At 37.2% G+C, this 10,111-nt stretch overlaps 1 protein-coding gene across 3 annotated transcripts in view; it reads left to right on the forward strand.

The window, feature by feature from the left end:
- The window catches only part of RNF150 (ring finger protein 150), a 278,640-nt gene that overhangs the window by 191,214 nt on the left and 77,315 nt on the right, over positions 1–10,111 (forward strand). The gene's annotated exons all lie outside the window — the stretch shown is intronic.

Genomic DNA, 10,111 nt, shown 5'->3' on the forward strand with positions numbered 1-10,111 from the left:
GATCTCATAGTGGTTTTAGTATTTCCATAATAAGATATGCTATAGACCAAGACTACTGAAAAGCATTCATGTTTTCAGCCTCTACTTTTTAAATTTCTTTTTTGTCATTAAATCTTTAATCTGTAGAGAACTTATTTCAGTGTAAAGAATGAAGTAGAGAGCCGACGTTATTTTTTTCAGATGGCCTATCATTTTTGTAACTGGCATTTATTGAATAATTAATCTTTCCCCCTCTCATATGCAGTATCCCCATTTAACATATATTAAATACCCATATATACTTGCTTCTATTTCCGTGCTCTCTAAACGGTACCATGAATCTAGGTCTCTATTCATACTGCACCACCATCTTGTTTTTAGTACTCTAGAATTATAATGTCTCACGGCTGTTCATGCTGTTTTCTTTATTGCTCTATTTTTCTTTTCATGTTTATTTTGTATGAATTTAGAATCATTATATGAGTTTTTAAACTTATAGGATAATTTAGGGGAAATTTGTAACTTTATGATGTTGAATCTTCCTATTCAAATATAATATGTTTTCCCCTTATTCAACTCTTTTTATTCCCAGTAGCATTTTTCAGTATTTATTAATCTTGTACAGTTTTCTTCAGTTTAGTTCTAGGTATTTCATCATTGTGTTACTATTATACTTTAAATTCATTTTTTCATATTGGAAACTTTGGATTGTTGTATATTTTGTATATTAATAGCCTCATTGTTATAACCCTAATTATAATAATGTATAGCATTTATTATATGCTGCAGGCATGTCCTAAGAGCTCTCTTGCTCTATTTACCTACTTTCGCCTTAATAGATAGTAGCCCCATAATAAATAAGTTTATTGTCCTCATTTTACAACACTGGAAGTAAGCACAGAGAGTTTAAGTAATTTGCCCAAGGTCACATAGCTGGTTACTGATGGAGCCAGCAATTGAACTAGCAGCAGGACTCCAGAGTCCATGCCCTTAACCACTACTTTGTAGTATTTGTGATTATTTATATTAGTGTTGCAGAACTATATTAATAATGCCCACAATCAGGGATAACTTACCGCTTTCAAATGCTAGACATCCTGGTTTTTCTGTTATCTAATTTCATTGATTGGAATCTCCAGAATAAACTAAAGTAATCGTGGTTACAGTGAACATATTTCTCTTCATTGTGTATTTAATGGGAACATCCTCAATTAAATGGGATTGTTTTTGTCATTTCTTCATTTTATTATTTTCCCATGTAGTCTTCTAGGTTGAGATATATAGTTTATCATGTTATAAAATATATAATGTCAGAAGTATCAACTTAGTTCTATCTTACTAAGAATTTTGTAATCAAGAATGGATGTTTGATTTTAGCAAATGCCTTTCCAATGGCCATAGTCTTAAGTTTTCTCTTTAGATCTATTCAAATAAATGGATGATATTAATGGATTTCCATTATGAACAATCCTGAATTTCTACTATATACTATTCCTCTAATGTTTTTGAGATTATATTTGCTAGTGTTTATTATATTATTTTTTGCCTTTATATTCATATATGAAATCTGTCCATAGTTTACATTTTTATTATGTTTAGATAATGATTATACTGTCTTCTAAGAAGAATTTACAAACTTTTCTCCATTTTCTGTAATCTAGAACTGTGGTGTCCAACATGGTAGTCACTAGCCATGTGTGGCTATTTAAATTTAAATTAATTGTAATGAAATAAACTTTAAAATTCTGTTCCTCAGTTACTGGCCACATTTCATGTGGCCACCATATGGCAGTGCATGTATAGGACCTTTTTATCATTGCAGAAATTCTTATTGGTAACACTGCACTCAAGCATTTTAAATAGCACTGGAATTAGCTGATTCTTAAAGTATTGGTAGAAATTTTCTGTAAGTTACTGAGGTCTAAGTTCATGAATGTTTTAGGAGACAACTCTTCTTTTTCTATTAATGTTGTCGCAAATTCTCTGCTTAAATTTTCTGTAGCTTCTGGGACAATTTTGAAAACATTTTATTGCTTATAGCTGAGTCTCAAAATGATACATGCTTATTTCAATAAATATAACAATCATAGAAAACTGTGAAAAGACAAGTTATCCACTACCCCACTAAATTGTTAACATGTGAGTATATTACCTTTCAGGTATTTTTAATTCTCTCTATATATAGTGAGTGCCTTTTCATTACGTGTATATCTAGATATGCAGGAGACACAAACATATCCATGTATGTTTTATGTTCTGCCTTTTATTGAATAGTGAGTATATCCCTCTATCATTAAATAATTTTCAAAAACATGATTTTTATGGCTACATAGTAATGAAGTTCCACTGCTTACCCAAAATGGGAAACTTAATTTCTTTATTCATTGTTTTTCCAAACTAAATGGAATATACCTTTCGATTATGGTCACAGTGAGGATTAAATGGATTAATATGTATTACTTTTAAAGCCACTGAGCTTTAAAAGCACTAATCATTCAATCAGCACTCAATGCATGGTATCCTTTATTACTATCATATAGATTCTTTGATGACTGCTTACAAATTCAATTTTGCCACTTTCATTGAATATTCTGGAATTTAAATGGGTGGAATCTCAAACACAAGGCAATGAAAATGAGATGTAGAACTAACATGCTTCAGTTGGTTCATATAGGGTTACGTATGAGAAATTTTTATATATGTGTGTGTGTTATATACATAAAACATATATATCATATATGTCATTTTCATTATTTGTGTGTGTGTATATATGTCCTATATATGCACATATGCACTGCCATATGGTGGCCACATGAAATGTGGCTAGTAACTGAGGAACAGAATTTTAAATTTTATTTTGTTACAATTAACTTAAATTTAAATAGCCACACATGGCTAGTGACTACTGTGTTGGAAACCACAGCTGTAGAATGAAGAAAATGGAGAAAAGTTTGCAAACTCTTCTTAGAAAACAGTATAATCATTATCTAAACACAATAAAAATGTAAACTATATGTGTTTCTTCATATGTATTCATATATATGTGTGTGTGTGTATGTGTGTGTGTGTGTAGAGAGAGAGAGAGAGATGTTAATCAGACAATGATATTAGAAATGGCATCCCTGTATTTTTGGCCCTGTAGATAATTCAAGTAATTATTAGGCAGTAAAGATATGGATGAAATATTAAGCTTGAATTAGTTGAGTAATGACTTCAATCATTATATTAGTTTGTGCAGGTAGATCTAGCTTGCATGTGTGTCCAGATACATGCATACTGTGAGGTATATGAAAAACAAATTGAAAGGTAATGGTATGAAAGTGGTTCATGGGGTTAAAATTTTTATTATCCTCCCATTTTATTAACCTTCCTTGAATTGTAGGATGCTACCATAGGGTCACTCAGTGAATTGTGATCATGTTAAAAGTTAACACTCCTTCCTGATCAAATGGACACTATAGCCCTTTGATGGGTGGAATAACATTTAATTTCCCTTAGAAAAATATTTCTCCTTTAATGGTCAGTATTCCACTCCATTCAACAGAAAGTTATAGCTGTGCAGGCCATAGCTATAATAAGCATCAGGTTAACTTAAACCATTTATTTTTATTAAAGCATTATTGGCCTTCAGAAGGAGTGACTTTCAGGTTAGATGAAGGCTCACAGCCTGAAATGGAACATCAAAGGCATTTATTTTACATTGTTGAAGTATCCAACCATTCCGGTATATGAAAGAGAGACTGACCTTGAATTAGCCAGATGAGCACCTCAGTCTCTGCTTGGCTTTGTGCAGATCACAATTAAAAGAAAGTCACCAGCATCTTGCATAATCATGGCCACTTTCATGTCACATCTACCTGGAGAAGATCATTTCAATGCAGTTTCCCATGAAGTAATATTTGCTAAAGTTCTTCACAGTAGAAGCCTCCCAGCAAGGTCTTTTAGGTGGTAACATGGAGAATAAGGGCTACAACTAAAAGTGGAGAGGAAGATTTGGCTGGTGTACCATGTTTCTTAAAGATTTAAGCAAGTTAAATCTGGTATAGGGCAATAGCTAAAGATACCAACTTTGCAGTCAGATGGGTCTCAATTCAAATCTTTGCTCTAATAATTCCTAGTGGTGTGACTTTGCACAAGTTACTTCACCTGTCTATGCCCAGGCTTCCCCACATGTAAGGCCAGCCCCGTAGACTTGATGTTGAGGATTGAATGAGAAAATATTCATGACATATTATTAGAGGGTTGGTAAATGGGTCACGTTTATTGGATAAAGCAATGCTTGGAAAATATATTCCCCACCTTCCCCTCACCACCATAGAAATAGTAAATAGCTCAATCCTTACATACCTCACACATAATTTAGTCTACATATGACCTTTTTAGCTCTATTGACACAATTTGAAACCAAATGGAATCTTCCATCTTTACTCCAGAGTCAGGGAAAAGCTCTCTGAACCCTATCCTTTGGGGTTTTTATTGAGGTTTCATCATGTAGGCACGACTGATTAAATTATTGGCCATTGGTGATCAACTCAGCCTTCAGCCCCTCTTCCCTCCTTAGGGGGCAGGGGTAGGAGTGAGGGTATCTGAAAATTCCAACCCTCTAATCACAAGATTGGTTCCCCAAGCAACTAGACCTTTTTCTTAGGAGCTTTCCAAAGTTACCTCATTAACATAAACTCAGGTGTGGTTGAAAAGGATTTCTTATGAATTACAAAAACTGCCCTTTCACCTTTATCACTCTCATCACTTAGGAAATTACAAGAATTTTAGGAGTTCTAGCTGGGAGCTGGGATGAAGACCAAAATATAGATGGTCCTTATTATATATCACAGTATCACACAGCCTAATTATTAATAGCTCCCCAATTTACTCTCAGAATTGTTCCAGTTTGGATGATAAGTTCTATGGTTGCCATATGTGTGAGAGAAAGAAAGGAATCAAGAAAAGAATCAAGGACACATTTAGGTCAACTCTCATGGTGTTTACTGGAACAGGAAAGATGGAAAAAGTAGAGATCCAAAGGGCTAGAGTATCAAGAATTTGGATTTGACAATGCTAAATTTAGAAGCCTTTTGGATATTGAAGCAGAGATGCCAGGTAGGTATTTTGATGTGTAAGTCTGGAGCTCAGGAAAGAAGACAGGGATGGGGGTACTAATGTGGGGGTCATCAGAATACAGATGACATTTAAATTGTCAGGACAGGATGAGCTCACTTGGGGAGAGGGTATTGCAGAAGAGCTCTGGAGCCTGAGCCTGAGATACTCTAATACAGCCTCACCTCTACCCCAGCCTCTCCCACAATCATCATTTTATGTTAGTTTCCTTTCTTCCCAATTCTTACCACTGTCTGAAATTTTTCTCTCCTTGCCTTACACCTTACCTTCCCAGTGCACAATGACACTCTGAGGGAAGTGAAACAAGGAGGCTGATTTGCAGAGACCAAGGACAGCCTCACACGCCATGTAGAGCCATTGCTTCCCTGCTCAAGGTTAACTGTTCCGCAGCCATCCTCTTCACTCGCGATGCTTGTTTCTCCTGGTAGCCCCATCATCTTTTCTTGAGACCGTTTTCCTTTGGAGACCTTGGTCTGTCAGATGGCCTATATGTGCCTGAGTCCAGTGACTGACTGTTTCAAGCTCTCTCCGCACAGAACTCAGGGAGGTGAATGGACTCCTCATTTCCATTCAAGCACTGTGACACTTAAGAGCATGTGGATTAGGATACAGCTCTACTCAGAGCACACACAGCACATTTAGGGAGCTAATTTCCTGATGTCATATTCCAGCCCAGTAGAATCTTATCTCTAACCAAGCCCACAATACTCTTTAACATAATCCGACATAAATGTCACACCCCCAGGCAGCTAGATGGGGGTCAAGGTTGGGGTTTTAGGAGCTGGGACCACATAAAAGTGAGTAGGGTTTATATCTAACAACGGTTTTGGTGCAAAGTAGAATCAGAGTCTTGGGCAGGCGAGGGTTATAAGGCAAGAGGACAACCCAGGGTATTAAATGCATAGGACCATGTGGAGTTTGGAGCCAGATTTATCATAAAATGGGAACAGTGGTCGAGCAAGGCAGAACAAAGCAGGCCAGGTTGGGAGAGGAAACTGAGGGAATGGTTCTCAGGTGAAGGAAACCTTTTATATCAGACTCTTTGCCTGTTAAAAGAGCAGGTAGAAGCCCTGATGGCATGGAAAGAGAAGTTGCAAACCACAACCCACTTGCCAAAGAAGGAAAGGCCCAATAATGATTACAAAAAATATTTTACTGGCCATTTAACACATGTCATGATGACTTTTAAATACCATGACAGACCTCTCTCTCCTCACCAGCCCTGATCATGCCCCTGGATGAGTACTTTAAGAAAATAGCCCATCGATGCCACCAGTGTGTGGACTTCTACACCGTGTAGACGACACCTCTCAGGTCAGCCCTGAAAACCCATGTGCCAGAGGGTTGCAGAGAGGAAACCACAGTCATGGGAACTGGGAGGCAGAAGACACCTGGCTGTAGTTTCACTCAAGTATTTGAGAATGCTGATTGCCTGATCCTAGAATTATAGTTTTTAGAAGTTAAAGGAACAGTCAATAGAATGAATTTGGGAGAGAGAAATGTAAAGTGATTTTCTTGTCAAGGGCATGCAGCCAGATTGATGATTGCAAGTCAAAGTGTTTTCCACCAGATGAAGCCACCTCAATGGCATTGAGGTGCAGAGACCTAACCCATGGGGCAGGTTGCCAGTCTTTGCCTCAGTCATAGCTGTAAAATGAGCAACTCCTGATCATTCAATACTGAGCGCTGGCCCTTTCCGGCTTTAGAAGCAAGGCTGTCATGTTAAGTCCTTCCTAATAAAGTTATCCCTCAGCATCCATGAGGAATTGGTCTAGGACCCCCCTCCTACCCATGGATACCAAAATCCACAGTCCCTTATATGAAATGGCATATTATTTGCATATAACACATCCTCCCATATACTTTAAATCATCTCTTATTTACTTATATTACCTAATTACTTCTAGTACCTAATGTAAACACTATGTAAATAGTGGTTATGCTGTGTTTTTTATTTGTATTATTTTGTTGTATTGTTATCTTTTTTTGTTTTTTTCCCCCAAATGTGTTTAATCCATTATTGGTCGAATCTGCCATACAGAAAGTTGGCTGTGTCTAGTTTAAGACTCCTCACCTTAAGGGGCTTCCTAGAGAATGCTAAGGATTCATCTCCATTCTGCCCATCTAATGACCTACGATCTTGTGACCTCTTCTTGACCTTTGAGTTGGGAGGCTGGAGTCATGACAGACTCTTGATCCTAAATACCAGTGTGCACTATGGACAGTTCTCCTCTCCCCACCAGAAGGCCAAGTATCCCCTCATTCCCTAGAGGTTCCACTTCTGCTGCCATTCACTGATTCTTACTCTACTTATGAAAACCCTGCAGGATGGCAAGGCAAACAGCAAGCGGTGTTCCTGCCATGGCCATGGTGGGTATCCCTGTCTTCTGTGATGTTGGAATATTGTCTCACTATCTGCTAGGACATCTCATCTCAGACACAAGGACTGGATCTGTGACTTGAAAAACACACAACTCCTAATAGATGGTAGCTTATTCAAATATGGACAGATCAGATAAACTAAGTAGGGATCTTTTTTGGTTTTCATAAACAATATTGCCTTTGAGGCTAATCCAAGGAAACCAGATCTGTTTTGATTTGCTTTATTTTTATTTGAGGCCTGGTAATGACATTCAGCAAAGTTTTCCTGAAAGATTTCTCTCTCCCTGAGAATAATTTTTCCTATTATTTACATGTACATGGCCCTTGTGCCTTTGATTTCTTTTGCATGCATTGTATATTGATACTTAAACTGTGTTGGAATAAAAGAAGTAATGAAATTTAAGATAAACATGAACTTCACAAAGAAAAACAGAAAGGAAAGGAGTTTGCCAAGTCTCAGCCACCAAGGGAGAGTCCAGGCAGAGATGCTTCTGTCTCCTAAAGAGTGAGGACTAAAATTGTCCCTGAAACTGCTCTAGAAGAAAGTACAAAGCCCTCAGGGGAACAGAAAGGCAAAAGCGCATGTCGTATCCATGCAGTCTTCAGTGAGGTAATTAGCCCTTGATTTGCTTTTTTTGGATTATTCAGGTCTCAAAGCATGTTGCCTCCCTATTCTTTTGTGCATGGATGAAAATCATGAGCTGGTAAAGCTAGAGATGACGTTACTTTACATACCTTATGTTATTAGTAAGGGAACGGAAGGCCACAAATGTTTAAGTGACTTGGCCAAAGTCACACAGTTAACTAGTGACAAAAATAGGATAAAGAGCTGGGTCTTCTAACTTTGAAACCATTATTTTCTGCTCTGCAACACCTCCAACAACAACAACAACCACAACAAACCCTGATGTTTCTACCTCACATTGTGTGTTCACAAACAGATTTATGGCATCACTCTGTGAGGTCATCACAGCTATTGAAATAGTCAAATTATTTTATCTATTTTTCTAGATTTGTGGAGTGGTGATCCACACCATGGAAATTTATTGGACTGGCTATGCTATGACTTCTATCATATCAGCCAGTCCTGGAAGGATCATTATTATGTATTAGAGTGCATGAGGAAAATGTTTGTGTCACTCATGACCATGTAGGTTTTACACAACTGGGACCAACTCTGTTTACTTTGGCAGTGGCCTCCCTTCACCTAGAACTTAAGAACACTTAGTTATCTTTCCACTTGGTGATGATGACAATGAACATGATCATAAAATACAGCTGTTGGGGAAAAAAACAAATATGATACAGAATTATCCAATCAAATGAGATAGGAAGAAAATAAACTCAGTTTTGATGCTATGTTTTGGAATCCTTATGTTCCAAATTTGTATTATCACTTTCACTGCATTTCTATTTATAACACAGAACAGAGGAAGAGGAAAGTTTCTTATTTTTCTCAGTTTCTTAAATATTTAGATTACTAATTTATGTGTCTCGGGTTGAACTGGAGTCTGCTGTTTACCATTCTTGTTAGAATTTATGTAGGACTTTATTCTCTTAATACATGACTCTGTATTTATTTTCCATAACACAGTTTATCTTCACTACTGTCGAGAAACCAGTAACCTTGGTAAATATATTCACGCCTGTTTAGATCAAATAGATGGAGAAACCTAATTATTACAATGGTCTAACACCTAACAAGCTTTAGTAAGAAGCATGATTTTTGGCCAGGCACCGGTGGCTCACGCCAGTAATCCCAGCACTTTGGAAGGCCGAGGCAGGCAGATCACTTGAGGTCAGGAGTTCAAGACCAACATGGTGAAACCCTGTCTCTACAAAAAATACAAAAATTACCTGGGTGCAGTGGCACACACCTGTAGTCCCAGCTACTCAGGAGGCTGAGGCACGAGAATCACTTGAACTCGGGAAGCAGAGGCTGCAGTGAGCCGAGATTCATGCCATTGCACTCCAGGCTGGGTGACAGAACACAACTGTGTCTCAAAAATAGTAATAATAATAATAAGTATGATTTGGGTCTGGTTAGATTAGAAAGAATTCATAGGAGCACCCTAGAGAAGAGAGTGGAATCCCTACCTGAAACAAAAGGCTGACTCAAACCTGAGATGGTTCCTCAATCCACCTGAAGTGGTCCCTGAGTCTTCCATTAGCATCACTTTACTCTGCATTTCTGAGAATGGCAAAGGGAAGAGTCTGTTTTGTAACAGACTTCTGGTTCCAATCCCTAGATTCTCTATTCAGGCTAGGTACAAGATTCAGTTTGAGCAGGGCCTGTAGTTTTCCTTCCCTCTTCAAAGTGAGTGCAATCAAAAACCCAAAGACAGAAGAGATCAATTACAAAAGCAACAGTAGACTTATTGGGCCATTTCATTAAATGTTTATGTTTTTACTTATCTCTTTAACTCGCATTTTGGAAATCCAGTAAAACTCATTTGAAAATTATTGAAAGTGAGATTTTTTTTAATATTGAAAACTTTTTTAAAATGTTGAAAGTGGTACTTTTTTCTTTATGTAATTTTTTTAATGGGGTCTTCTCTGTAGGTGTGTAATTTTCATGCCACCTACAAAGAAATAAGTATGCATATACTGATAATACTTCTTTTTTGTTTTT

This window comes from Rhinopithecus bieti, unplaced genomic scaffold (assembly GCF_001698545.2).
Source record: "Rhinopithecus bieti isolate Rb0 unplaced genomic scaffold, ASM169854v2 scaffold_28163, whole genome shotgun sequence".
Lineage (NCBI taxonomy): Eukaryota > Metazoa > Chordata > Mammalia > Primates > Cercopithecidae > Rhinopithecus > Rhinopithecus bieti.